At 47.2% G+C, this 26,112-nt stretch overlaps 1 protein-coding gene across 4 annotated transcripts in view; it reads left to right on the top strand.

The window, feature by feature from the left end:
• Positions 1 to 14,667: 14,667 nt before the first annotated feature.
• The window catches only part of KMT5B (lysine methyltransferase 5B), a 52,851-nt gene continuing 41,406 nt past the window's right edge, over positions 14,668 to 26,112 (top strand). The window contains exon 1 of one of the 4 annotated variants that reach the window (XM_059932207.1): positions 14,668 to 15,005. The gene's annotated coding sequence lies outside the window, so the exon portion shown is untranslated. Of the gene's footprint in view, positions 15,006 to 15,121; positions 15,284 to 26,112 lie in introns of those variants that run through there. The other 3 variants (XM_059932204.1, XM_059932209.1, XM_059932206.1) reach the window with 3 other exon arrangements.

The following is a 26,112-nucleotide window of genomic DNA, read 5'->3' as shown; positions in this document are numbered from 1 at the left end:
TTCTTCTTTTAAAGTTAATTGAAGTATACTTGATTTACAATGTTGTGTTAATTTCTGCTGTACAGCAAAGTGACTCAGTTATACATATATATTTTTTTCATATTCTTTTCAATTATAGTTTATCACAGGATATTGAATATAGTTCCCTGTGCTATACAGTAGGACCTTGTTGTTTTTCCAGTTTGCATCTGCTAGTCCCAAACTCCCAGTCCTTCCCTCCCCCACCCTCCCTATCCCTTGGCAACCACAAATCTGTTCTCTATATCTGTGAGTCTGTTTCTGTTTCATAGATATGTTCATTTGTGTCATATTTTAGATTCCACATATAAGTGATATCATATGGTATTTGTCTTTCTCTTTCTGACTTACTTCACTTAGTATGATAATCTCTTGGTCCATCCATGTTGCTGCAAATGACATTATTTCATTCTTTTTTATGGCTGAGTAATATTCCATTGCATATACAATATATACCACATCTTGTTTATCTGTTCATCTGGTGGTGGACATTTAGGTTGTTTCCATGACTTGGCTATTGTAAATAGTGTTGCTATGAACATAGGGGTGCATGTATATTTTTGAATTTTAGTTTTGTCTGGGTATATGCCCAGGAGTGGGATTGCTGGATCATATGGCAACTCTATTTTTAGTTTTTTGAGGAACCCCCATACTGTTTTCCACAGTGGCTGCACCAATTTACTTCCCACCAACAGTGTGAGAGGGTTCCCTTTTCTCCACACCCTCTCCAACATTTATTATTTGTAGACTTTTTAATAATGGCCATTCTGACTGGTGTGAGGTGGTACCTCATTGTAGTTTTGGTTTGTATGTCTCTAATACTTAGCGATGATGAGCATCTTTTCATATGCCTATTGGCATCTGCATGTCTTCTTTGGAGAAATGTCTATTTAGGTCTTCTGCCCATTTCTTGATTTGGTTGTTGTTTTTTTTGTTATTGAGTTGTATAAGCTGTTTGTATATTTTGGAAATTGAGTCCTTGTCAGTCACATCATTTGCAAATATTTTCTCCCAGTGGTAGGTTGTCTTTTTGTTTTTATTTTTGGTTTCCTTTGCTGTACAGAAGCTTGTAAGTTTGATTAGGTCCCATTTGTTTATTTTTGCTTTTATTTCTATTGCCTTGGGAGTCTGACCTAAGAAAACCTTGGTACAATTTATGTCAGAGAATGTTTTGGCTATGTTCTATTCTAGGAGTTTTATGGTGTCATGTTTTATGTTTAAGACTTTAAGCCATTTTGAGTTTATTTTTGAGTTATTTTATGGTGTGTTATTTTATGGTGTGAGGGTGTGTTCTAACTTCATTGATTTACATGAGGCTGTCCAACTTCAAAGGCTTTTTAATTTGATATAGTCTTATTTGTTTATTTTTGCTCTTGTTTCCCTTGGCTGAGGAGACATATCCAAAAGAAATATTTCTAAGACCAAAGTCAAGGAGTGTACTGCCTGTGTTTTCTTTTGGGAGTTTTACGGATTCAGGTCTTACATTTAAGTTTTTAATTCATTTTGAGTTTATTTTTGTTATGGTGTGAGAAAGTAGTCCAGTTTGATTCTTTTGCATGTGCAGTTTTCCCAACATCATTTATTGAAGAGGCTGTCTTTTCCCCATTGTATATTCTTCCTTTGGGTTTATTTCTGGGCTCTCTATTCTGTTCCATTGATTTATGTGTCTGGTTTTGTGGTGGTATCACACTGTTTTGATTACTGTAGCTTTGTAGTATAGTTTGAAATCAGGGAGCATGATACTTCCAGCTTTGTTTTTCTTTTTCAAGATTGCTTTGGCTATTCAGAGTCTTTTGTATTTCCATACAAATTTTAGAATTATTTGTTCTAGTTCTGTGAAAAATGCCTTTGATAGGTACTGCATTGAACCTGTAGATTGTCTTGGGGATTACGGTCATTTCAACAATATTAATTCTTCCAATCCATGAACACAATATATCTTTTCATTTGTGTCATCTTCAATTTCTTTCATCAGTGCCATAATTTTCTGAGTACACATCTTTTACCTCCTTGGTTAGATATATTCCTAGGTATTCTAGTCTTTTTTGATGCAATTGCAAATGGGATTGCTTTCTTAATTTCTCTTTCTGCTGGATTGTTATTAGTGTATAGAAACACAACAGATTTCTGTGCATTAATTTTGCATCCTGCAAATTTACTGAATTCATTTTAGTTCTAATCATTTTTGGTAGCATCGTGAGGATTTTCTATATATAGTATCACGTCATCTGCAAACAGTGACAGTTTTACTTCTTTCTTTCCAGTATGGATTCCTTTTATTTCTTTTCTTTGTCTGATTGCTGTGCGGTTTGGTAGTTTTCTGTGTATTCTAGACTTGAGCAAATGAGTACATATATTGAGGTTAATGATACTGGGGTCTCTCAGTGTTGGGCTATTTTATTTTTAAAGGTCAACAATACATCCATGTGGTCGATCCTCACTATTCGTGGATTCCGTATTTGCAAATTCCCCTCTAGCAAAAATGTATTTGTAGCCCTAAAATCGATACTTGGGTGCTTTTGCTGTCATTCGTGGACATGCATGTGTGCACGGAGGTGACAATGTTGAGTCTGCAGAGGCCACGGTGCCAGCCGAGGTCAAACTAGGTGATGCCCCTCCTTCTTGTTCCCCATCTCATACTGTAAATAAATGTCCTTTTCACAGTCTAGTTAGTGCCATGTTTTCACATTTTTGTGCTTTTTGTTTGTGATTTTGCTATTTAAAACGGCCCCCAGGCAAGGACTTCCCTGGTGGCACAGTGGTTAAGAATCCGCCTGCCACTGCAGGGGACACGAGTTCGAGCCCTGGTCCGGGAAAATCCCACATGTTGCGGAAAAACTAAGCCCGTGCACCACACCTACTGAGCCTGTGCTTTAGAGCCCGCGTGCCAAAACTACTGAGCCCATGCACCTAGAGCCCGTGCTCCGCAACAAGAGAAGCCACCGCAATGAGACGCCCTCGCACCACAATGAAGAGTAGCCCCTTCTCACCGCAACTAGAGAAAGCCCGAGGGCAGCAATGAAGACCCAGTGCCGTCAAAAAAATAAACTAAAAAAAAAACCAAACCAGCCCCCAGGCATAGTGCTGAAGGGCTGTCTGGTGCCCCTAAGCACAAGAAAGCTATGACGTGCTTCATGGAGAAATCACGTGTGTTACATGAGCTTCCTTCAGGCATGAGCTGTCATGCTGTTGGCCGTGGGCTCGGTGTTGATGAATCAACAATATATATTAAATAAGTTGTCTTTAAACAGAAACACAAAACAAGGTTGCCTATTGATCAGTTGATGAAAATGCTCTGGCCAGAGACTCGCAGGAACATAACCTTGTATCTCTCCCAGGAACAATGATTCAGTATTTACAGCAACTGTATAACTGCAACAGAGAAGGAGAATATAAATAATTAGTGAATATGAGGAATGGGTATACAGGAATTTCTTGTACTAGACTTGCATCTTTGTTTGGAATTATATAGAAAGAAAACATTGCCCAGAAAACTGGATCATGTCCCTCTTGGCTTCTCATTGTACTTCAAATAAAATCCAGGTTCTTCAGCAAAACTTAGCGGGTCCTATGTGATCCAACATCTACTCTTTTCTCCAACTTCATCTCTGGATGTCTCCCACATGCTCACCATGCTCCAGTGTCCATGGTCTTCTGACACTTCCTAGGGGACCACACCAAGCTCCTTCTCACTCTGGGCTCTGCGTTTGCTTGTCCCTTTGCTGGGAATACCTCTATCCAAGTTCTTTGTGTGGCTGGGTCCTTCTCACACTTCAGGTCTCAGCTTACATGCCACCTGCTCGGAGAGTTTGACCTTGACCACTCTGTCGAAGGCAGGCATCCTGGGAATTCCCTGGCAGTCCAGTGGTTAGGACTCTGCGCTTTCCCTGCCAAGGACCCGGGTTCAATCCCTGGTCAGGGAACTAAGATGCTGCAAACTTTGCAGTGAAGCCAAAAAAATAAATAAAAATTTAAAAACAAAAAGGCAGGCATCCGTCAGCATCATTCACCATCCCAACGGCCACCTTGCTTCTTTCATCCCCTTTATCACATCCCTAATTATTTTGTTTCTTTGTTTGTTTAGTTGTTGAATGTCCATCTCCCCTCTTAGACCATAAACTCCTTGAGTTCAGGAACCTTGTCTCTTGTGTTTGCTGTTATTTCCCCAGGACCTGGCACATGGTAGTATTGGTTGAAACCGAGAATGAGAATCTCCCTGGGAGAGAAATTGGCTGAACTTGGATCAGATGACCACCCCTGGCCATGGGGGCAGAGTCATGCCAGAAATAACCCCTGTGGAGGCTGAGGGCACGGTTCTTATGGATGAGGAGGTCATGGATTGGGCAGAGCCCATGAAAGGTGTCTAGTCCGATTCTTACTGCTCTTGGACCCTGTGCTTTCAGCCACCTGCCTGGAAAAGCCACAGAATCCAGCCGTCTGCCTCCTTCATGGAGATGCCAAGTGCTGTTGGAAACAATCTCATGGTGATGTAGATGGTTCCACCACCAATTCACAATTCCCTTCAGCTGCTTTGAGTTTTCTACCAGGTGACACAGCAAGAGGCCCATTGAACCAGAAGCTATGGCTTCCACCTGGGCACGTCAGGCTCCTTGTGTCCAGGGACCAGCAGATAGGAGAAACCACCACCTTGGCAGGGTGATGGTCAGGAGATAGAGCCACTGGTACATAATGGGCAGGGAGGAACGCACTTGGTATCCAGATAAACTACTTGGGCTCCTCTTGGTACTCTCTTGCCCAAGTGCACAACCTTAGCCTGAGAAAAACATGGTGACCAAGGATGAGGGTCTAGGTCACACCGAGACTGGCCCTGCAGAAATAACTGGAGACAATAAATATCATTGTGTCCCAAGACCAGCTGCAGTGGCCAGAGCTGTAGTTCACCCATAACCTTCTCTCCTAAGTCTCCCCTGGGAAAAGTGATCCACCTGAACCCTGCAGAAGCTGCTCCCTACATGGAGAGGGGTCCAAGCGGTAAAGGGGGGGACAATGGTGTGTGCTCCGTTGCACCACTTGGATCCCCTCCAGGAATGGAAGACATGTTGCCCAGCTGCTGGTGTGCTGTTGGCAGGCAGCCCCCTTTAGGGGTGGCCTCAGCTGCCCCACCCAGGCTCACGCTCCAGTGGCATCAAGTACATTCACATTGTTGTGCAACCGTCACCACCATCCATCTCCAGAACACTTTTCATTGTCCCAAACTGACACTCTGCCCCCTTTAAACTCACTGTCTATCCCCCTCCCCCAGCCCCTGGAAACCACCGTTCTACTTTCTGTCTTTATGATTTTCACTACTCTACGACCTCATATAAGTGGAATCATACAGTATTTGTCTCTTTGTGGCTGGCCTATTTTACTTAGCATAATGTCCTCAATGTTCATCTACATTGTCGTGCATGTGAGAATTTCCTTCCTTGTTCAGGTCGAGTAATGTTCCACTGTGTGGATGGACCACGTTTTGCTTATTCATTCATCTGTCCATGGACACGTGGGTTGCTTCCACCTCTTGGCTGTTGTGAATAATTCTGCTATGAACGTGGATGTATGGTATTATTATTTTAATTAAATAAGCAAGCATTTGCAGAATGCAGACCTGAACCAGATACTGGTACCTCTCCTGATAGAGCGCCTTTGCCCTTAAGTTATATTTCATCGTTGGAAACTCTGTTCCCAGATAAAATGAAGAGGCAGGGCTCAGAAGGCATGGTGGGAGCCAGGGGCTCCTGCCTCACCTGACACCAGAGCCCTGCGCCCTGTGCCCATGGCTTTACCTGCGTCACCCCCGGGACAGCCGGTCTTAATTTGGAACCAACTCTGTCCTTTTTCCTTTGCTGCAGTTACTTTTTCTCACTTCCAGGAAGGGTTTTAAACCCTTTTAAACCAATTCTGCTCTTCTTCTCCCTTTCTCCCTTCCCTTCCGTTCCTGAAAGTTCCAGTCTAAAAGCCATTAGGTGGGGCTTCCCTGGTGGCGCAGTGGTTAGGAATCCGCCTGCCAATGCAGGGGACACGGGTTCCCCTGGGCCGGGAAGATCCCACGTGCCGCGGAGCAACTAAGCCCATGCGCCACAACTACTGAGCCTGCGCTCTAGAGCCGGTGAGCCACAACTACTGAAGCCCGCGTGCCACAACGACTGAAGCCTGTGCACCTAGAGCCCGTGCACCACAACGAAGAGTAGCCCCCGCTCGCCGCAACTAGAGAAAGCCCGCGCACAGCAACGAAGACCCAACGCAGCCAAAAATTAGTTAATTAAATTTTTAAAAAATAATAAATAAATAAAAGCCATTAGGTGAGTTAAGGTGGGTGCCCACCTGCGTGAGGGGAGCCACAGCAGAGGGTGTCTGCACAGGAGGGCAGCGGGTCCAGGGTGTAAGGAGGATGCCCATGTCGGGAGGGGTCCATTGTGGGCTGTTGGAGCCTGAGCGGGGTGACGCTCAGCGGGGGGAGTGGGAGGGTGGCCCAGCACAAGGGGTCAGAGCTGAGCGAGGTGGGCGTCCACGGAGAGGGGTGGTCTGGCACGGAGTAGGGGGGCCTGAGCAGGCAGAGGAAATCGTTCACTGGGGGCCAGCTGGCAGTTGCTACACAAGGTCATTACCTACAGGGGGGTTGTATGTAATAACGACAAATAAGTATTAACTACAGTGGAGCCGTGTTTTCAACGGTTGGTGAAGGGAGTTACAAATGTGGAAAGGAAGAAAACTATCAATAAATTGAAACCGTGATGTTGGGTTGGAATTGGATTGAGATCTGTGTGGATTGAGATAGTTAGGTATAGAAATATAGATGTGACAGTGTGTGTGCATGCACATACACATACAAACGTGTGTGTATACTATATACACTTATACGTGTACACACACACCCACACACACATTCTCTGGCTCGGTCCACTGAGAGGCTCTGAGCACACCAGGCACCCAGAGCTTGGCTCCCCTTAAAGGAACCAGAGCTCCCTGGAGAAAGGACTGATCCCAGGCTGGGCCTCAAACAGCAAAGGAGACCTATAGAAAGAGACAGAAGTCAGTTGGAAAGGTTCCCACTGGTCCAATCTGGGGCAATTTGGGTACCAAAATGAATAGTGACACAGTGGGTTGAACGGTGTCCCCCAGAAAGATGTGTCTGCATCTTAGTCCCTGGAGCCTGTGAATGTGACCTTATTTGGAAAAAGGGTCTTTGCAAATGTAATTTTTTTTTTTTTTTTTTTGGCTGCGTTTGGTCTTCATTGCTGCACACGGGCTTTCTCTAGTTGCGGCCAGCAGGGGCTACTCTTCATTGCGGTGCGCAGGCTCTAGGCGCGCGGGCTTCAGTAGCTGTGGCTCACGTGCTCAGTAGTTGTGGTTCGCAGGCTCTAGAGCGCAGGCTCAGTAGTTGTGGCGCACAGGCTTAGTTGCTCGGTGGCACGTGGGATCTTCCTGGACTAGGGCTTGAACCTGCGTCTCCTGCATTGGCAGGCGGATTCTTAGACACTGCACCACCAGGGAAGTCCTGCAGGTGTAATTTTAAGTTAATGATCTCTGGATGAGATCATTCTGGATTACCTGGGTGGGTCCTAAATCCAATGAAAGGTGTCATAAGAGAAAGGCGGGGTGGGGGTGGGGCAGCAGTTCCCTGGTGGTCCAGTGGTTAGGGCTCGGCACTTTCTCTGCCATGGCCCGGGTTCAATCCCTGGTCAGGGAACTAAGATTCCACAAGTGGGGAGAGGGCTGTGGGAAGATGGAGGCAGAGGCTGGAGGGGTGCAGCCACAAGCCAAGGAACGCCTGGAAATCCCAGAGTTGGAAGAGGCAGGAAGGACCCTCCCCTGGAGCCTCTGGAGGGAGCGCGGCCCCGCCCACACCTTGATTTTGGACTTCTGACCTCCAGACTGTGAGAGAATAATTTTCTGTTGTTTTAAGCCACAGGAAACTAACAGAAGTGAGAAGACAGTCACCTCCCTCTGGGCCGAGCCCTTTCTGGGTTGAATGACTCTTCTCTGCTTGGTTTAAAACCCTTTGTAACGAGACGTACCCTGTGAAGGGCCTGTGCTGGGATCAGGCTGGAACAAGATCCCTACAACCAGGTCTCCCTTCAGAGGCTCAGAGGCAGGATGCAGCGGGGGCGGGTGGCTTGGACCAGCGTGTGACTGTGGCCACCTGCGGTGCAAGTCGTGTGGGAGGACCTGTGCCTATCCTGCTCCAACACTCTGGGGACTCGTTTGCCCTCCCCACCCTCTGGATGCATCTGTCTACACGTCCACCCGGACTTCTCCTGGAAACCTCCATCTCTCCAGCAAGTTCTCACCGGTCCCCAAAACTCACTGCCCCAAACTGGGCTCTGCTGTATTCCGTGGTTGACGGAATGTCCAGTCTCCTGAAGGCCGGCACTGAGGCCCGGGCACTGCAGGGGGCAAGGCCTGGGGGCCGTGGGGACAAAGGAAATGAAGGTTCTGCGTCTTTGGTGCCCACCCTTTCAGCTGCTCGTGGAGGGGGCTCGTCACATTTCTTCCATTCTTTGATTAAACAGCAGGAACGACCCTACGGAGAGACAGTTGAAGCCCCTTGTTTCCCCCTTGGTGAGCTAGCTCCTTCTGCCATCCTAAGGCCTTCTTGAACCTCTAGGGGCCCCCAACTCTGAAGCCAGGGTCTCCACTCTGAATGCCAGGGCCAGGGGCCCAGACACCTTCTCTGCCTGGCCACCCAGAATGCTCTGGCCGGAAATCATCTCTACCTTTGACTCAGGAAACAGCACCCCCAGGAATTTACCAGGGGACAAGCCAATAGCCCAAAGTGTACCTATGAGGTATGACAAGGGAAACATGGATGATGTGACGGAGCAAAGAGCTGACCCCATGTGCAACTCATATATCCTGGCCTGAGAAGACCAAAGTTGAATTAAATTTGGCTGGAGGTTCCCCGTTCGGTGCAGGTCAGAAGGCGTCTGGGGGATGGCCCAAGGGCCTGCAGCAGGGAAACTCACCTGGTGGTAGAAATTTCCATCAAGTCTATTAGAAGCAAGGGCAGCACCCCCGCCCCTTCAAACATCAGTCAGCAATAGCCAGGTCTAACAGTGCCAGAAGGCTGAGCAAGAATCTTCAGGTCCCTCACCTGCACGTTGAACCTGGAACATGCACTCTGAACCTGGGTCACTCCCAGAAGCAACGTCTGGGGAACAGCCGAGGAAACACTATTTTGCAAAATTTACTCAACCGCCAGACAAGTCATGGAAAAATTGGAGAGGTCTTCATTGAGCAGTAGCCCAGTTCAATTCACTTTTTTTCCCCAGATTGTTCCTCTTTTGTTTGAGTGTATAATTTACATTCAGTAATTTGTACAGAACTTAGACTTAAACTGTACATACCCAGGCAACCAGCCCCAGATATAGGATGTTTCCATGACACCAGAAAGTGTCCCTACCTAGTCAATCCCACCTGCCCGGAGGCAAATAATGCTTCAGATTTCTATCCCCATAGATCAGTTTCTTTCTCTTCTAGGACATCGTATGCTTGGAATCAAGCAATTTGTACTCTATAGTTTCTGGCTTCTTTAACTGCAACATAATGGTTTTGAAACTCATCCATGTGTAGCTCATTCATTATTATTTCTGAGTAGGATTTCACTGCGTGGATAGATCACACTTTGTTTATCCATTCTTTTGCTGGTTAGCATTTGCATTGTTTCCAGTTTGGGGCTATTATAAATAAAGCTGTCATAAATATCTTTGGAGAGAGAGAGAAGGGGGGGTGAGGGGGAGGGAGAGAGGGAGAGGAACGCAGATTATAACTATGTAACAAAATAAGAACCCATAAGTCCATACCGATATATTAATACTTTGAAAGTTTGATGAGAAATGGAATGTTTACATCCTCCCGAAGTTCCTCTCCACAGAATACTTACTTATTACAAAGGGAAAACAAGTGACTTTCCAGTGGAGAAGCCTGGCACACACCCCTTAAGGGACCCAAGTGAATATCATCAGCTATGGGTCAAATTGAAATCCCTCGCCACCTGAGAGGATGCAGTGAGAAAAACACAGCCTTGCTTCTGTGACATTCCTGCCAAAGATACCTGACCTTAATCTAATCACGGAGAACTATCAGAAAAAACTAAATTGAGGGACCTACTACAAAATCATTGTTCTGTAACCTTCAGGATTGCCCAAGTCATGCAATTAAAGGGAAGGGTGAGGAACTGCTCCAGAGTGAAGGAAGCTGAGCCCCCAACAACCAAGGTAACTTGGGGCTCCGGACAAGCTCCCTTGCTATAAAGGACATTACTAGGGTCATTGGGAAAACTTGAATATGGTGTGAAAATGAAATTTTGGCATCCACCCACCAACGTTAATTTCTCGATTTCGATCGTAGTTGCCTGGTTTTGTCGGAGGAAATCTCAGCTGCCTGGAAACACACCCTACTCTGCTCAGAAGCCTTGGAGCATCTCGGCAACAACTCACAGTTCAAGAAAATAAAATTCTTTGCGCTATACTTGGAACCTTCCTGTGAGTTTGAAATTATTGACTAATAATAAGAGTAAGCTTTCCCTGCCCTTGAGGAAACCAGTTTTTCAGCTGCCATTGGTCCTCTCTGTGTTTATTCCAGGTGTGTCTGAAAGGACAGGGGTGGCTACGGCTGGGCTCCTTTTTGGTGGTGGTGGGAACCCGAAAGAGTACCACCCCTCAGGGGCACAGGGCTCTTCCGGGGCCCAATGGATTGCCCCAGGCAGACACAAAGCCCAGGGCACCCCTGAGCTTGAAAGGCAGGGAAGTTTGTGCACTTGCGGGGGTGGGTGGTGGAGAAAACTCCTCGACTTGAGCTTGAGCCCCAGAAACAGGAGAGTGGTTAAAAACCTGCTTACACCTCCTTTTATCCCTGTAGCAATCCTGGAAGGTTAGCATTAGCCTTCATGAATTAAGCCTCTGTACCAGTGCCCCAGGCACTGTTCTGAATGCTGAGTACAGAGCAGTGAACAAGGCAGACAAAGCCCCCTGCCCTCAAGGAACTTACAGCCTGGAAGAGAGATGCAGTCAGTACATGCAATGAATAAGTAAAAGATACAGGATGCTAGATGGTGATGTGTACTAAGGAGAAAACAAAATAAACAAACAAAACACAAAGGACATTAAGGGAGAATAAAAGCTAGGTATTGGACCTGAGCAAGGGGAAGAATATCTCCCTGAGAGGTGGAAGCGTGTTTTCAATTTTAGCCTTGCTATATTTGAAATGCCTATTAAACACCTAAGTGTGGTGTCAGAAGTTCAGAGACATGCAGGCTGTAGATGGGAACTTGGGCATCTTCAGTACATAAGCGATTTTAAAGCTACGAATGAGACTACTTAGGCAGGTCCAAGGACTGGCACCTTTGCACAGTTGAGGGGTTGGTGTGTAGACAGGCTGCATCATTTGCCCCAAATCACATGGCTGGTGAGTTGTGGAACTGGGATTCAAACCCAGGTCAGACTCATGCCAAGCCCCTATTCACAGCTGCCGTAAAGTTGGCTGCTGTTGCCGCTGTTGACTTGGCCTTGGGCAGGTCACTCGACCTTTCCTCATCTATCAAAGGAGGGGTGGGCAGTGGAGGGGCAAGGATGGTGCAGCGGGCGTAGCGGTGCTCAGGCAGGTGGTGCGGGAGCCGCAGCCACCCAGACAGGTCCCTGGCATCATCCTGGGTGTGTCCCCGGCCCCTTTCCCCCGCCTCCTACTCGGGCACCTGCTTTCATCAGAACAGCTCTGCCTTCCGGGCAGGGGTGGGGGATGGAGGTGGGAGGCACGAGTGCAGAGTCCGAAAGCCAAGATATCACTTAACAAGGAGAAGCCACTCGCTACCCAGCCAGGAATTCTGGGCTCAGCGAGACCTGTGGGCCACCCCTCTGTGGGCACAGGATTCCAGCAAGTAAATCCCTGCCGGCCAGTTGCTGGGTGAACCTGGTATTTGAAGAAGGGGAGTTGGAGAGTGATGCAGGGTTGGTGGGATCAGGCTAGGTCTCTGGGGTGCCCCTGGGCCCTACTGGGGGGACTGGAATAGACTCTGTGGCCTCAGCCCACACCCTGGCAAGGGTGTGGCTCCCAGGTCAGCTCCGGGCTGGGCTGGCACTCCTGGCACTTCCGGGGCTGGCCTGGGCCCCTTCCGCCAGCTCAGTCTTTCTTTAGAGTCGTCACCTTTCCTTCTGTCCGGGATTGGTGGGGTCCCACGGCCTCTGTGGCTTAGCACCTCCACTTGGGGCATCCAGCGGCTTCCCGGTGTAAACGCCAATGGCTCCTGTCACGTGGGGGCTGGGCAGGTGCCTGGCCACACTACTTCCTGTCCCCCATCCCCCCTCCTCTGCCAGCTGGCAGGAGGAGGCCTCCAGCTGGCCACACTCCCTGTGGGGAAGTCGAATTTCCAGTCTCCCCCAGGAGGGCCGCTCTGGGCTCTGGCCTCTTCCCAGCTCAGCCCTGGCCTCCCTTCCGCGTGGCCCCATCCAGGTCCTGAGCTCCAGCTCGGCTCTGCAGAGAGCTCCGGCCCACCCTGGGCCTCTCAGCTGAGGCTGGAGGAGAAGCAGTGCAGAGGGGATGGGGGAGGGACAGAACCAGAACTGGGGAGCCAGAGGAACCTGTGTCTGGGTTCGCCCATCTGCCTCCCCTGCCCTTCCCCTGCCTGCTCCCTTGCAAGTCACCACCCAGCACACTTGGCCTGGCGCTGGGCAGTTAGGGGTAGTGAATGGGAGTGCCAATGTCTTGGGGGTCTGGGGGCTTTTCAGAGTCAGGGTTTGGGTGTCAGCCTCAGGGGTCACTGTCGGGGTGGAGTCTGGACAGCTTGGAGTGGGTAAGACATTGACGTTTGGGGCTGTGAAGGGCTGCCCAGGCATGGCTGGACTTGGGGCCTAGGCACTGAGACCCAGGGGGATCCACACAGGGCTGTGGTGCCCACTGTGCTCTCCTCCCTTGGGCATCCAGTGAGGAAACAGGGTGGCAAAGGCAGTCTCAGTGGGATGCAATTTGAGTATTTGGAGCCAAGCACTATGAAAATCTTGGAAAGAAAGTTCAGCGATAAATCAGAAGCGAATAAAACCAAAGCACTCATTCAATAGTTGTGCTTGCAGAGAGGAACGTGGCAAGGCAATTTCTGATGTCACAGATGACCCGGAGGCTTGTAAAGAGCAGAGGGTGCAGGGCCACGTGCCTGCATCTGCTTTACCGGAAGGGTGGTGAAGGCTCTGCACTCCCCAGCCCCCCAACCCCACCAGGTGGGCTTCCCCAGGGGGGAAGGTGAGAGCAACGGGAGGAGCTCTGTTTTGTAAGATCTAGACCTCCCTTCACCTCTGTTAGATACATGCCCTCAGCAAATCACTGTGCCTCAGTTTCCCATCTGTGGAAGGGGATAAGCATCATGTCTGCCACCCAAGGTCAAGGAGGAGGGAAAATGGGGTAAGCACGTATGTTGGTGGTTGGTGTTCGTTGGACCACAGACCTTGTGGTCATCCACACTGGCCCCTGAAGCACCCTTTCTGGCGTGCCTACTCTGTGCTAGGCCCTGGGGGTGGCAGGAAACCATGGCAGATGTGGGTCTCTTGCCGGAATAGAAGTAACGGCCTGTGCTGCCCGCCTCCTCTCTGCAGGACCACGCTGGGCCTCCACCCGGCCCCAGGGCCTTTGCACTTGTTGGGCTCACCTTTCCTAACCACTCCCTTTTCCTTACATACTCTAATCCACTCTTCCGGTTGGGGGAAGACCTTTAGGCATCTGCCCAGCTTTTGGCCACCTCAACTTCTTGACGTCTGAACTTTTGACCAGAGTACTGGGTAAGGGCTCTGGCTCAAGCCCTGACTGGCTGTCTTAGAGATCACCTAACCTCTCTGTGCCTCAGTTTCCCTACGTATAGAATGGGGAAAACGGTCCCCACCTCCTGGGGGGTCGTTGTAAGGAGTAAACGAGATAAGGCACCAAAGCTTTAGGACGGTGCCTGGTATCCAGTAAAGGCTGTAATACATGTTATTTGTAGTCATTATCATAAACTGCAGGATCCAAAGGGCGAGGCTTCGCACTCTCCCGGCAGGGCAGCACCTGGCCCGTGTAAGCCCCACCAGCCGAAAGCTCCTGGAGGGAGCTGCATCCTTGGTACCGGCACTGCCCAACTAGAGCGACAAGCGGAAAAAGCCGTTTCTCGGAAAGCCCGGCACACAGTAGGTGCTCAAAAAATGGCCGGTTGACACTAGGAAGCCAGTGGCCCGATTAATGCAGGCTCACTACCCCCTCCCTCCCTCCCACACTACGCGGTGGAACGCTCAGGCTGCCCACATGGTCTTTAAGGGTGTATCTGCTTCCAACGACACCCATTCCCACAACAAAGAGGCTCGCTTCCGTGGGGCCACCTCCCCTAGGCGCACCCGGGAGGCGCAGTGGGCGAGGAGCCTGCCCATTCCCCAGGGCTGTCCCCGATGGGTGCAGCTACTCCAGGGACCGAGTGTCGAACGCAGCCTCGCGGGGCCCGGGTACGTAGGGAGACCTAAGATCCGGGTGGCGCCCCAGGGACGCGCGGCGGCACCGCCTCCAGCCGCGATTTAAAGGGCAGCGAGGAGCGGAGGGATCCCTGTCGACTGCTCAACACGGATCCCTCCGCCGCGAGCGAAGCGAAGCAACGACTCACCTCGTCCCCTCAAAATTCGCTTTTTGTTCCTCCGCCGCGGAGCACCCGGCGGGGAACTCATTTCTTTCTCGGGTTTCTCCGCCTCCCCCCACCCCTGGTCCCGTAAAAGCAACAGAGGCGTTCAGAGCGGCACGAGCCGAAGTGGTGTTCCTCCGCCTGGCCGTGGGCACTCCTTTTCGTGTCCTTCCACCGTTCCCGGGCGGCGTCCGAGCGGCTCACCGGGGGCGGCGACGCGTCTGCGGCGCGGGCGGTGAGGCTCCGGGGCTATGAGGTGAGGGCGCCGAGGCACCGGAGGCGGCACGCGCGGTGCCAGGATCCGGGACGCGGAGCCCCCAGGCCAGCGGCTACCTTTGGGACCCGAGGCCGCGCGAGAGGCGAGGTGAGGCCCGCGGCGCGGGGGCGCGGGGGCGCGGCGCGGTGGGGGCGGGGGGCTCCGGCCGAGGCTGGGACTCATTTCCCGACAGCGGATGGAGCGGGCGGTGCTGCGGCTAGGGCCGCCATCTTGAATTTTACTCTCCATTTTTCTCTGGAATTATTTTTGGTGATTAATATTCTTGGGGGACGGGGAAGTGTCGCCGGGCAGCGCGGGCCCCCCAGCGCAACGGCGGGGCGGCGGGGCCTCGACGCGCCCCGAGGAGGAGCGGGCAGCGCCCGGCGGTGAGCGGGGGGCGGGCGCCGGTGCGGGGGGCGCAGGGGCGGCGGGCTGGGGGCGGGCCGGCGGGAGCGGGGGCGCCGGGCCGGGCGGGGGCCGGGGCCGGGGCCTCGAGGGTGGGGGGACGGCCGGGGGAGGGGCGCGGCGGCGGCGGCGGCGGCGGCCGGGGGGCGCGGGCCCTGCAGTGGGCGCCGCCGCCGGAAGGGAGCGGTAGCGGCCGTCGGGCAGCGCCGGGCCGGCCCGCGGCCGCACGAGGGGAGCAGCCCCGCCGCTCGCGATTGGGGGACTCTGTTTTCCCTCTTCTCCAATGGGCAGCCGTGAATGGTCTCGCCCAATCTGCTCCCTCTGCCGCGCTCAACTTTGGGTTGTTTTTGTTTGGGCTCGAGCCTCCTTTCAGATCTCCTCCTGGGCTCGTTCTCCGCCCCGCTCCGTCCCTCCCCTGACAGCGGCTCCGGCTCCTGGCCGGGGCTTGCCTCCCGGGCCCCCTCAGTGTGCCGGTGTCTCGGGTCCCGAGAAAAGGCGTCGGTCCTCCCAGAGTGACTCGATTCCTTCCGCGTATCCAGAGATGATGTATCAGCGTCAGCCCTACCTATGAGAGTGGGGGAAACGTTTACAAGATGACAACTCGACCCAACTTGCTGGAATGGTAGAGAAGCACGTTGGACCCAGAGAAACTCACTCCCTCTCTGTTTGGGTTTATTTGACCTCGTGTTAGAGCTCTTTGACTTCCGACCCATTGACTGGGGGAACTTTAAGAATACTGAGGGGGTGAACATGTGTTCTTCGAAGTTAATTTTAATGAACTTGCCGTATGAAATTCACTCTCGGGGGAAAAATCGTATCTAGAGTGGTAGGCAGAAGAACTGATGGGTTGTGATTGTGCTTCTTTTCATCAGGACCTTTTTAGATTTAAACCATTTTGATATAAAGTGTAGTTGAACGTGGCTTTATAGGGTCATCAGAGGAAACAGTTGCCAGCTGAAGCTTTTTTTCCTTTAATATTAAGAACACGTCTGTAACTTTTGATGACTAGTCATAAAAGCGTAAATATTTTGAAAAGGGAGGGGGCAATCAGTTTAGCCTGAAATAATCGCAGATAATTTGTGCATACTGGGAAGTTTACTTAAAGAGTTACTTACTATAGGTACAAGTTTACTTTGTAGCCGAATGTTTAGCAACTTCCACCACAGGTGTGGGCCCGTCATCTCTAAGCATTGTCCTTTTCCTTTCCAAGCCCCGGCCCCAGTGGTTTCCCCTGCCTGGTGCCTTTTGGTCGCACCCTGCCCGGCATTCCCGCATCCCCTCCCCCGGATTGATACTCGCCTTCAGGAAGGCCCAGAGAGAGTGTTACCTCCTGGATGGATCTTCACACCCCTTGCAGACCTCTTACAACACAAGGGCAGGGGCTGACCCGCTCAAGAGAAGGCACACTTCTGCTTTGTTCCTGAGCAGTTGTTACATTGTATCATAGTTGGTTGTTGACCGTCCTCTCAGCATTCTTGTGAGCTTGTTATTTATCTCCTCTGCTCAGAGCAGGTACAGAGTAGGTGTTCAGTAGACACTGGATGAAAAATGTTAATTTATTAATAGAGCTTAGTGATATATACTTAGTTTTTCTTTTCTTTTTTTTTTAATATTTATTTATTTGGTTGTGCTGGGTCTTAGTTGCAGCAGGCGGGCTCCTTAGTTGAGGCATGTGAACTCTTAGTTGCGGCGTGCACGGGAGATTTAGTTCCCTGACCAGGGATCGAACCCCGGCGCCCTGCATTGAAAGCGTGGAGTCTTAACCACTGTGCCACCAGGGAAGTCCCTATATTTAGTTTTTCAAAATATGTTCATTCCATTGTTATTGAAAACGTTGTTGTCATTGACACAACAACTTAGTTTGGGTGTGAAAAGAATAATGGGGATACTTACTCTTCAAGAGGAGAGTAGAGTAGGGCTTAATTTTTTATTAGCCCATAAACTTTGAAACCACACTCAAAGTCAGTTCCACGTGTCCTCTTGCCTGTGTTTTCATTTGTCTTCACATACACACTGAAGTGCTTATGTTTTGAATGCTCCATACCTGAACCAAATACCAGTGGGCAAAATGGGGGGAGGGGAGGATAGGGATATAGCAGAATATGCATGTGAAGGAAGTGGTAGCAGGTTGTGTGTCTTTGAGCTTAGAGTTTTGTGGGTGGAGCATGTTGGTTTATAAATTTTCCCTTGGGTCATCTGTATCTGGGATTGAATCTGATTTCTTTTTGAGTATCAATTTGTGGACTTGTAGGACATGAGCGTGTGGCCTGGTTGTGTCGCAAAGCCACTTGTGTGTGAAGCACCTGAGCAGCTCCCTGGCCACAGGAATGCCCTTCCCACGGCTTATGAGAGCACATCCTTCCAGATGAACGATGTCAGTTCCATTATTTTCTACTCTTGCCTGCCATATATGAGCTCTACTTTCTCACCACTCACAAACTCCTTCCCCTTCATGGGCAAGAGTTACACGACTGTGTCAGCCCTAGAACACTAATTGTTGAGTTTTCCACACAGTGTTAAAGATAGGGACCATGTGTCTTTGTTCCAGTATGACACACTGTTGGTTCCATAGATACACTGAGTAAATGCAGGAAGAGAGTGTAGGATAGCTGTATCTCAGAGCTCTATGCAATAGAAGTTTTATGTGTAAGATGTAACTTAATTTTTTAGCCTGATTTTTAGTTACTTTTTATTTTTGGAAAAAAATGTATTTTACTGATGTGTCTTGGTGTAGGAAATGGTTTTAATTGCAATAAAAAGCACAAACTTAAATTTATTACAGGATAAAACTAGCCAGTGCACTTTAAATTTCAAGTATTAGGGAGTTATAACCATTAGAACACAGTGATCTGAAAAGTAATTTTTTTCTTGGACAGACTGTCAACTTTGAAATCTTTGAATTGAATCCTGTGGTTTTAAATGAGTTTCATTTAACAAGCTGAATGGGGAAGGGTCCTAGCGAACAATTCAGGGGACCCCGGGGCTTAGGAAGGTTTCACAACTTCCTTTAAATTCTTTCTATCAACTCTACATTCCGCCCCCCCCAAAAAAAAACCTCCACAAATCTGTTTTTACTTTAGTTCTTACAATAATCCCTTTTCTTCCCCGTAATTTGGTGTCTCCTAGAAGATTAGAAGTGCTGGTTGAGAGGAAACGGCATGCCTGACCAATATCTAGCCCTGTGTTTTTCTATTAATGTGATTGGAGTTTGTCCTAGTCAGATTGCAGAAAGTCTAAGTAAGTTTTCACTTACAGATACATCTTATTTTATTCAACAGACACATCCCCAGATTTTAGTCACGCGCACCTTATTTTACAGACATTACGGGATTTTGCTGTTTTAAAGGTGCGGGATAGAGAGACTCCATCTGTGCGTGAGAGACTCATCACCTTAGTGTGGTAAATCAGCATTTATGTCTAGCTTTAAAAAAAAACAGAAACTTTTCTTTTGATCCCCATGTTGCTCAGAGGCAGTAAGTTAGAGTGGATATATTATCTTTACATAGTTGGTGATGGAACGAGAACCATTTGCATTAATTCTAAAATATTGTCACAAAAGGGAAAAAAAAAAGTCACTGATTTCCGTAGTCATTTACACTCTAAATTATGCCTTGATTCATGATTTTCCTTCCATCAGGTTAAAGGGTTCCTAGGACCACTGGACCACTTTGGTCACTCACTGCCTCTGGCTCCCACGTCTGCCAGCCAGATTTGAAGCTGGCTGGTATCTGTGTGAGACAGAGTCAAACACTGCACCATCTTCTAAGGTTGTATATAATTAGAACTACAGTTATACGTAGAATTCTGGGGCTGGATGAAGTTCCGCTGGAGTAAGAATCAATACCTGTGTTCCAGTCTGCTCCACCTTATTTGTGTAACACACTGACAGGGCCAAGCCTTAGTTTCTTCATCTGTAAAATAACTAAACATTAATCTCTGAGATCACTTCCAATTCTAAATTATACTTTCTCTTTTACACTTGATCGCCACCCATTTTCTCACTTCTAAGAGCTAATTTAATCATATTTTGACATCTCTCCAATTGGTTTACATAGTTCATCTGTATATTCCATGTAGTCTTTTCTCCTTGTTTTGAAATATTATTAAGTTGATGGTACAGCTTACATTCAGTTGGGTTTTACAATTTGGAGACTAGGGTCCCAAAAGCCTAATTCTTAAGGTCTGTATGGTTCCCACATGTCTCTGGCTCCTCCCTATCAGTTGCATTTCTGCAAGATGTCTTATTTTCTGTATTATAAGAGTACACAAAGAAGAGAGTAAGTGGAGCTAGGAAGCATTCCCCAGTGATAAGCCTGTTTGTTTGTGGGTGATGCACATGTGACTCAAATATTGAAGTAAACCCCAGACTTAGGCCTGAATGCTAGGGTTCTAGACTCAGCCTTACCACTTAAAGCAGTTTGACTTCAGGAAGGCAACTTCATTCTGAGCTTTAGCCATCTCATTTGTAGTGATAATACCTGTCTCGCCTACCTCATAGGGTTGCCAAGCTGGTGAACCCTCAGTCATGTGTGTTAGGGTGCAACAAACACCTAACTTGCACATCTTTATAGGAACACCGGGTCAGTACATCTCTCATGACACTAGGATTGCCTCTCAGCTTTAAGGCAAAAGATCCCTTCAGTGAAGGGTCATTCTGCTTCCTATTCTGCACTCTTCTGCTCTGTTCATCAGCTACTTGGTTTTCACATGCTTCTGTTTGGTTTTGCAAGGTCCCTCGCTCCTTAGTAGCCCTGTGCAGATTTTCCTGAAAGCTGAAACTCTCGTGCGCCCTCTAGTGTTCCCTGCACACAACCAGTATTCCAGCACCACGAACAGTGCCTGGTGGCTCCCAGTAGGTTCTTGATAAATGTTGGATTGAGTTGATTCTAGGTCTTCCGAATGATTCATTTTGTCTGTCTTATTTTTATAACAAGGTTGAAATATCTGATCTCTGAAAAGTATTAATGATCTCTGAAAAGTATTTTTATTTTCAAAAAAAATCTTTATGTTGCATGTTATGAAGGGATATGTATTTTTAGCAAGAAAACCAACCTACTCTTAGAAAGATGGATCCCCCCAGCTAAAGAGTAAAGGGGGCTGATCCTTCAGCCAGTGAGCCCGTAGAGTCTGGAGCCGGAGAGGCCATATACAAACCTGCTTCTCCCTTCCTGTTAAAAAAGAAACAAAAATCAGACCTCATTCAGAGGAGGATTTAGACAAAGCCAGTTGCCTCAGAAAATATTTGTTTGGTGGGTATAAATAGATACCAGGAGTGTTTCTGATCCAGAAAGAAGGTGATTGTTTCTGTATTTATGCTTTTGATTTATCCTCCTTGATCATCCAGTCTAAAGTTTGTTCCTATATTATTCTCTCCTGATATCCTAGTTGTTTCCTTTATAGCGCTTACCAGAATTTACCATTTCATGCTTATTTGATTGTCTCTCTTCCCACACTATACTCTGAGTTCCATAAAATCAGGAACCATGTCCATTTTGTTCTAGGGTCTTACTCTTCAAGTATGGGGCAAAGCATGTTGAAAAATTTGAGTCAGGATTATATTGCTTTCTTATATGGTGTTAAGAGTATACAGTCTTTAAACCCCACCTTGGCTAATTTTTTTTTCTAATTCTCTAAGCCTTCCTCTCCTTTGTAAAGTGGGGGTGATAACAGTAGTATTGTGTATGTTGGATATATTTAATGTTTTTATTATATAAATTATGTTGTATAATTTAATACTATATGTTAATGAGTATTTAAAATATATTGTATATATTAAGGGACTGTGATGTGGGTAAATGATATGATATATGTGAAGTTATTAGCAAAGTTCTTGGATCATAGTAATGAGCAATAGTGTGAAGTGGTGCCCAGAGAACTGGAGCTAAGAGGTGTCTCTCTGTCATCCCCATGGCACTCGGTTCTTCACTCACATCTTGAGCGGACATTACTTAGCTGTGTGTTGGACACTGTGCTAGGCACTGAGCGGCATGCCCCAAGCGCTGTGAGTGGGGAATGCTCCTTTGCAAGGCCTCTCTGACTCTCACGGTGCCAGCATGTGTCACTTGCTTATTTTATTTCCTTTTCTCTTCACTCCCCTTTTCCTTTCATTTAACTGACCATGATAAAGCTCAAAAAACTCTTTTTTTTTTTTTGGTTTCACATATTGGTAGCATATTATCTTGTCAGAAGAAGTGAATTACTTTGGGCAGGTAATACGTGTTCCTGAGCCTGTTTCTTTTTCTTTTTTAATTAATTTATTTATTTTTGGCTGTGTTGGGTCTTCGTTTCTGTGCGAGGGCTTTCTCTAGTTGCGGCGAGCGCGGGCCACTCTTCATCGCGGTGCGCGGGCCTCTCACTGTCGCGGCCTCTCTTGTTGCGGAGCACAGGCTCCAGACGCGCAGGCTCAGTAGTTGTGGCTCACGGGCCCAGTTGCTCCGCGGCATGTGGGATCTTCCCAGACCAGGGCTCGAATCCATGTCCCCTGCATTGGCAGGCAGATTCTCAACCACTGCGCCACCAGGGAAGCCCCGAGCCTGTTTCTTTTAATCTAAGACTTTTTGCTCTGAAATTCTGTGATTTTTTGAATTAAGATAATGTTGAAATGCTTGGTGAATTGTAAAGTCCTCTGTTAATGTTACTCTTTTCACAGTCACTTCTCTCCTGAGTTTTAACATCTTAAGACAGCTTCACCTGGGTAGTGCCCCATCCTCAAATTCAGCAAACCAAACTTTCTCATCTTTCCTGCAAATGTGTTCCTTCTGCAGTCCCTAACTCAGTTCATGGCAATCTTGCAGTCTCCCCAACTGAAACTTCAACCCCAACTAGAGATTTCTGACTTGACTTCCTTTCTGTCCCTCAACACCTATGTCTGATTTGTCACCAAGTCTTGCCAAGCTCGTATTTGAAACACCAGAGCTTTCCTCTCTCTTCCCATCCATTGCTACTCTTTGTTGCATTTAGTTTTCTAACTGGTCTCTCTGCCTCCAATCACATGCTTTTTGGCTAGTGGGATCCTTTCTATGAATACAATTGAGCAAATTTTCCAGTCTTTCATCTGTGTAACTGGAAAAAAAAAAAAGAGTACCTGCTTTACAGGGCATGACAAATGATAAAGTTAATATAGGAAGCACTAAGTGAATGGAGGAGCAATTATTTTTAACAAATGGAGTTACAGTAAGATAATGTTTTATCAGATACACAACAAGGTATATTCTATTGTAACAAAATCTGCAGTCCCTCTGAATGTTGACATGTGAGGTGTATTCAGTGATGTTTAATTATACATTGTTGCCAGAAGTCACATTCCTTCTCTTCAGGAGCTGTAGGAAAAGCAAAGCTGATCTCAACTCTGTATCATAAATTAGCACCCCTGGTCCTTTTTTATTCTCTTGAAAATTTGTACTTTTCTTAATGGATGAGGTGATGTGATTTTTTTTTTTTCTTTCCTTGTGGGAGTTACGGTAGGATGAGGAATGGAGGGGAAACGTCTACTTACTTGATTGTTTAAAGTTTTGTGAATAATACATCAACATATCTTCTTTGTTTCTTTCTTAGTTACATGAAAAGAGGAGACAGCTGGAGACCTTTATTGTATTAGCAGTTTCTGCTCATTTAATCCTTGTGCCAAACCTCTTTTCATTTTACTCATGAGACATTAGCGAGGTTAAATGGCTTGTCCAGGGTCGCCTTGCTGGAGAGCAGTGAGTGGAGCCAGGGCGGCACCAATGCTTTGACTGCACCCCGAGCCGCATCCTGAGCCACTGTGCGCGCTGCCCCCTGCACAGTCTGCCACCTGGCCTTTAGGACCCAGCCCGAGAACCACCTTTTGGAAGTTTTTTCTCACCCTTGTCTTTGCCCAGTAAGAATCAATTGTCCTTTGTTCTACTTACCTCATAGCCTCTGAGGAACTGTGGGCTGTACTTACAGACTCTTGACACTAGGTGGCATCTGTTTATAGAAAAGTAAAATGCTGTTTGGGTCTCAGAGACTACTCTAACAAAGGAAGCGTCCTTGATTTTACTTATAGGCACTACGAGGTAAGCGGATGGGTCAGATACGGAGAGATGGGGAGGAGATTTTAGGGAGATTAGGGGCAGAATTCCCCTCAACAACCACGTCAGCTAAAACCTTTATTTTAGAAATACCTACTGAGACAATTGGAGACACAGATCTTTCTTATATAAAACCCTTTGTTGTGATGCGTGTTGGTGTACATGTGGTGTACATAAATAAGGAACTGTGAAGCAGTATTTTCTGTAATGAGGAGTTTATCCCACGCTCAGCTGTAGTTCAGTGGCTGAATAAGTAAGTATAAGTGTTGCGAACGTCTGATCGTAGACTTAACCAGTGGTGGCTGTTTTGCTGTTTAAAATGGTCTGCTAAATGAAAAAATCTAATAGTTTTGATTTTCTTTTTTTTTATTGCAAACATATGTAAATATAATAATGTTCAATATGTTACGTCTAAGGAAGATCTTGGTTAACTGTGCTTATTAAACAGTGCATGAGTAATTAGATGTAATTGAGACACCAGCTTTATCTTCAAAATCCATATAGCTCTCTCTGTAGCCGTGTTTCATATGTGCAGTTGAAGGGGGAAATGTCTTTTTTAAAAAGTGTATTTAAGACAACTTTTTAAAGGTGCTTAAAATCTCTTTTCCTGTGACATGTTGGAATTTTATGTATTTCTGGAGTCTAATTAGAAAGCATTTTTACTTTGATTTGCTTTTTCATGGTCTCTGTATTAGTTTCCTGTGTGTGCTGTAACAAAGTACCACAAACTTGGTGGCTTAAAACAGCAGACATGTATTCTGTCACAGTTCTAGAGGCCGGAAGTTCACCATCAGTTTCACTGGACCAAAATCAAGATATGGGTAGGGCTCCCTCCAGAGGCTCTTAAGAGAGCACTGTTCTTTGCCTCTTCCAGTTTCTGGTGACTGTGGCATTCCTTTGCTTGTGGCCACCTCACACCACTCTTTTCCTCTTCTTCTCAAGTGTGTGTGGTGTCACATCTCCCTCTGCCTCTCCCTTTTAAGGGCACTTGTGATGACATTTTGGGCCCACCTGGATAATCTCTTTCATCTCAAAATCTGTAATTTACTCATATCTCCAAAGACCCCTTTCCTTATAAATTAACATTCCTAGGTTTCAGATTAAGACCTGATAGATATCTTTGGGGACCATTTTCCAGCCTCCTTTAGAGAAGTTATTGCAACCAACTGAGCAGGATTAGTGACGCTATCTCTAGCCATCATTTTATCCTAAAAGGGGGTGGGTGGAGCATTATTATGCATTGGTGGGAAACTGCTCTCTTCAGGCACCATCCTCTTGCTGGTCTGATTGGGGCTTTGCCACCTGAGGCTACTTGAGAAAGCTGTTAAATTGGCTGAAGCAAAACGCATATGAGTTTGACTCTACAAAAGCTGGAAAAGGAAAGCAGAAATGATACTTTTAATAATAGCATGTCATTAGTAATTATTTTACAAGTATAAAGACCTATTCTTTGCTCTGGAGTTTGGTGCTAGATACCCGATCAGCATTGAATCTGCATGACAGCTCCAGTTTTAGAGCAATGAGGGCTTAATGCTGAATTAAGGAGAAGAAAAATCCCCAAGACTTTCCTTTCGTACCACTAGGACTAGTTGAACTCTGACAGGTCATCTAAATTCTTAAATGAGATTTATTTCTGACAGTGTTTATAGGAGCAAGTTTTAAGGTTATAGGTGAGATCATGGATTCATGGTAGGTTTCTAAGAAATTGGCAACTGGGCAATTACCCTGTCAAACTGCATTAGAGAATTACAATGGAATAGTGATCCCAGATGCTCCTGATGGCTTCTCAGGGCTTCTTCAACTGGTCTGATCGTGTGAATTATTACTGTAGGATTCCATGGAACCTTGGCTATATGTTAGTTGCAGATGAATTTGGAATAACTGTTGATAAAGACTGACATGGAATTCTTTGGTACATATATTATAGAGTCCTTTTGTAATTTTAGATTTGAGGGAGAGAACTGATACCCACTTGGGCTTATGTGTAGCAGTTACGTTTGAGACTGGAAAGGGGGATATGATATGAATGGACCTGTGGTATGTTGGGCCTTGTGCTAGGTTCCAGTGATACGAAAGTGTACCTTAGCTTGTTTATACTTCAGTGGGGAAGGCAAGTGTCACCAAGTAATTACATAAAGAAGTGAATACAGTTGTAATAAACACCATGAAGGAGAAATATTCAAGCATACATCAAGACAGTCTACTGGGTGGAGGACTGGGAGGTGGGGGGACTGCTGGGCAGGTTGGCAGTATCCCAAGTGCAAAGGCCAGTGGTGGGAAGATGCCTTGCACACTAGAGGGATGTAAGCTAGGCTGTGTCTGGAGTATTAGCTGGAGCGAGGGGTGAGACTGGCAGGGCTGGATCATGCAGGACCTTGTAGGCCTTGGTAAGGTAAATTCTGTTAATGGTAGTTCTTAACAGTTTCAAAATACTTTCATTTTTGCTATTGCATGTAGTTTTCACATGTGAGATAGGCTGCACACATGAGGCCCTGGAAGGGGGAGTTGGCTTTTCACTTAACGAGTGGGATGTTGTTGGAACCGGTAGTGGTCTGAGTAGTTTCACTCCTGGTCCACCTCGTGCTCTTTGTTCTTTTGGGGGGGGGGGTGCTGCGTGTTTGTTGTTTCTTCTTCAGACAGTGCTTGCTTTCATTTCTGTGCTTTTTTTTGTGTTTGTCTTCCTTGTGCTTATTTTAAATATAAAGCCCCTGGGAGTCTGGGGTTGTGACGCTTGAGCAGCAGAATCCACAAGCAAAGGC

Source organism: Balaenoptera ricei, chromosome 8 (genome assembly GCF_028023285.1).
Source record: "Balaenoptera ricei isolate mBalRic1 chromosome 8, mBalRic1.hap2, whole genome shotgun sequence".
Lineage (NCBI taxonomy): Eukaryota > Metazoa > Chordata > Mammalia > Artiodactyla > Balaenopteridae > Balaenoptera > Balaenoptera ricei.
This window is presented reverse-complemented; position numbering and strand designations above follow the sequence as displayed.